We start from the raw sequence: 3,385 nt of genomic DNA, 5'->3' as shown, positions 1-3,385 counted from the left end.
CCCCCGTCAAGCCTTTGGCATCATTATCCTCATCACTAAATCCTACAGAGTACAGGGCGGAAAACGGTGCACACCATTCACAGAACTGGAGAACTCCAAGGGGCGAAAGTTAAAGGGAAAGATCCTAGGTCCTCCATCCAGATCGCCTCTTCTTATACAGATATCTCTAATGACCAGATTTGAGATGCACATCAAGTTGTGTGGATGTCTCAGCACGGCTTCTGGAACTAAATTCTTTGCCCTTTCTCTTATTTCTTTTTTCTTTTTAGATGCCAGAGACAGAAGAAAAAAAACTACTGCTGCATGTGAGCTGCATCTTAGGGCATGTGTGTTAGGGTGTGTGTGTGATGAATTTCTGGATTGGATCCCAATATTAAAAAGTAGTTTGGCATTTTAATAAAGGGTCTCTAAGTAAATTAACATAGAACGCTCGCTTGACCGATCTCTGAATCTCTCTACATCTAAGGGAGACCTCACTACAAAGTGAGGGAGTGTGTATGTATAGGGAGGCAGGAAGAAAAAGGAGAAAGGCCATGGAGAAACTTAGCAGGGAAGGAAGAGCATGATATTAAACGGCATGGGGTCTAAGTTTTGGAGTATATATTTTTTGATATTGCAATTAAAGTAAAATTAAAAAGAAAAGACTCCACCTTTGCTCTGAAGGGATTGGTTATGCAAATATGGAAGGGATTTCCTGGAGAATACAGCTTTCTACTGTATGGTTAATTAAATAATCACTCAAAAGCTTCCAACGTGACGCTTCTGTCGTAATCCAATCAGGTTACATAGGTCCTAAACAAGAAAGATATTTTCCACATCTGGAAGTCAGCAATTTAGCAAGTACTGCACATTATTAACCAATTCAGAGCCCACTTCCCAGGGGAATTTTTTTGAAGTTTAAGTGTTCTTAACCAATGCTCTGCTGTTTTGTTAATCAAAAAGCTGGTTTACACTGCACATAATTGGAACTAATATAGAAGTAAATAAAGACAGCCAAATTTGAGGATGCTGAGCACAGGCATTTATCGGAAAAGGAAGAAATCTCTTAGCCTCGGATGGTTCCAGGCTCAATTTCTTAAAGAACTGTAAGGCTTTTTTTTTTTTTTTCTTTTTTTCTCCCTCAAGAAAGGAAAGAGAAAGTCTAATCACTACGCCAATACTTTTAAGCTCTACTAAATGATCCTATCCTTTCTGGCTTCGAAACTTTTGTACCTAAAAATCGAGAGAGGCGCTGCATTTTTTCAGCTGAAACTGTCAAAACTTGGAGTAGGGGAACCTCCGAGGCAGGCAGGAGAGGAGGAGAATCCCGAAACTCGGTGGAGGTTGGGAAGATGCTGTGCCTCGAGGATTAGTTTAAACAGGGGGCTATAAAAGATGTAACAGATGCAAACTGTAACACAAGGGCCATTAACCCTTTCTCTGCCAAGCACACTCAGTCCCCACGCCCCGCACCTATTGTCTCCTGTGCTAGAAGCTTTGCAGAAAACCTGGAAAGTGAGTATCAGTTTCCACACATTTGCTCAGAGGGGAGAAGTGGGGGTGGGGGGAGAGAAGGGGAAGTGGATGTTTTAGAAAGCACCTTAAATTTACCTAGGCATACATAGCAGGAGACTTTTAATTTGTTTGACACATTTTATCTTTTCATGCCTGTCCTATTGATCTGAAATTGTTGGGGGAAATCCTGAAATACATAAATAGTCACACAAATGTCTGGGATGAAATAGCTGGCCTGTCTGTATTCATGCTGAGACTTACACACGATTGCATATAAATACATGTTTAATAAAGTAAGTTGCTAGTTTTATGAGCATGTGTGTGTGAGGGAGAGACAGGGCATTTGTGCTGTAAACTTTATCTTTGCCTGTTATTCCTAACTCTGGAGTTAGTAATCATGCCCTCATCATTACAGGGTGAGCATGTAAAATATTTAAGTAGGTGGGAGATAAACACATTCATGTTAGCCGGGCTCATCACTGTTCCTGGGAACTCCTGGTATCTCTCTCTCTCGACTTTTCAGTGCCAAAGTATGGAATGGGATATGTGTGTGTATGTGTCTCCTATTAAGCCCATGTCTATATTACTTAGCCATTTAAAATACAATTTCAAAAGTTTTCCTAATTTAAAAGCCTGATATCCTGATAGCAGTTTTCTTCCCAGCTGTAGTGACCCCCCCCTCCACTTGGTAAACGACTCAAGTTCCATGAGGACTTTCACTTCTTTATTTATAATCACAGAAGTGAGGTGTTACTTCACACACATACACACACAAAGAATGAAATAAAGAAATGAAACTCGCCAAGCAGACAAAAACAAGCAACTTTCTGCTTAGAAAACAGCCTTCTCCGGTGGGAGAGGATGAACTGCCATGTCTAAGAGAAAGACTTGCCCCCGAATTTGGTAGGTCTGTATTGACCAAGTTTTGTAATTATTAACAGGTATTTGCCAAGTTCCAATTGTTGAATATAATGAATAGAAAGTAGATGCGAAAACAGAGCAGGAGCTTCCCCTTGATGAGTTTTTATTCAAGCCATATAGTTCTCAATAAAACTTTTCCTAGGCTGGGTAGCAAGAGGCACCTTTGGTTACCTGAATGGACAGGTACAGTGCAAATTGTTTGGAGGAGAAAAAAAGGAAAGAAAAGGAAGGAGACAGAGCGAGACTGCGAGAGAAAGCGAAGAAGCTACTCTTGGGAAAAGCTTGCCATAAAGGAGCTAAACCCACCTGAAATTCCTGCCCACGGACACCCCTTCTCACTTCAGACTCACATCCCCACTCAAAATGAGAAAATTAGAAAAGGAGGATGGGGGACGAGCACACCAAAAAGGGATAAAAAGAGAGAAAAGGGAAGAAAAAAACCTACCTGCGAAGTCTTGTTTGTAGTTTTGGCCAGAAATGGTGAGAAGAAAAAGCATGAAGAAGCCGCGAAGTGTGGGGGAGAAAAAGGTGGAAGCGAAGAAACAGCTCCCGGAGCAAACTGTACAAAAACCTCGCCAAGAGTGTCGGGAGGCAGGACCGTTATTCCTGCGGAGCAGGTTAGAACTGATCTCTTTCGGCCACTCCAGGAAACACAAACCTGGGGACGGACTGACGTGTTACGCCTCTTCTAATGACATTTTTTTCTTTTTCTTTTCTGTAGGAGAGAGAGGAGAGACCCTGAAACACGCGCCACCTATCTTTGTGGGGAGGGATAATTGAAGCGCCCTGAGCGTGAGCATCATGTGAAAACGTGATCGCCAAGTTTCTCTCTGGGAAAGGATCTGGGATAGATTATACCTTGAAGTCTCCGCAAACGCTTTAGTGGAAGAAATGAAATTCCACCTCCCTCCCTTCCTCTCTCTCCCTCCCTTTCGGCGGCTCCCTCCCTCCCTCCTTTCTCCACGCCCCC

At 42.5% G+C, this 3,385-nt stretch overlaps 1 protein-coding gene and 1 long non-coding RNA gene across 2 annotated transcripts in view; one reads left to right on the top strand and one right to left on the bottom strand.

Moving 5' to 3' along the window:
• The window catches only part of ZEB2 (zinc finger E-box binding homeobox 2), a 128,268-nt gene that overhangs the window by 123,230 nt on the left and 1,653 nt on the right, over window positions 1–3,385 (bottom strand). The window lies entirely within an intron of this gene.
• The window catches only part of LOC105808179, a 5,851-nt gene continuing 5,003 nt past the window's right edge, over window positions 2,538–3,385 (top strand). Inside the window, exons 1-3 of the long non-coding RNA XR_001137366.1 lie at window positions 2,538–2,598; window positions 2,881–3,032; window positions 3,137–3,207. This is a non-coding gene — a long non-coding RNA (uncharacterized LOC105808179). The remainder of the gene's footprint in view (window positions 2,599–2,880; window positions 3,033–3,136; window positions 3,208–3,385) is intronic.

Source organism: Propithecus coquereli, unplaced genomic scaffold (genome assembly GCF_000956105.1).
Source record: "Propithecus coquereli isolate 6110/MARCELLA unplaced genomic scaffold, Pcoq_1.0 Scaffold169, whole genome shotgun sequence".
Taxonomy (NCBI): Eukaryota; Metazoa; Chordata; class Mammalia; order Primates; family Indriidae; genus Propithecus; species Propithecus coquereli.
The sequence above is the reverse complement of the archived record's forward strand: the minus strand, read 5'-3'. Positions and strand labels throughout refer to the sequence as shown.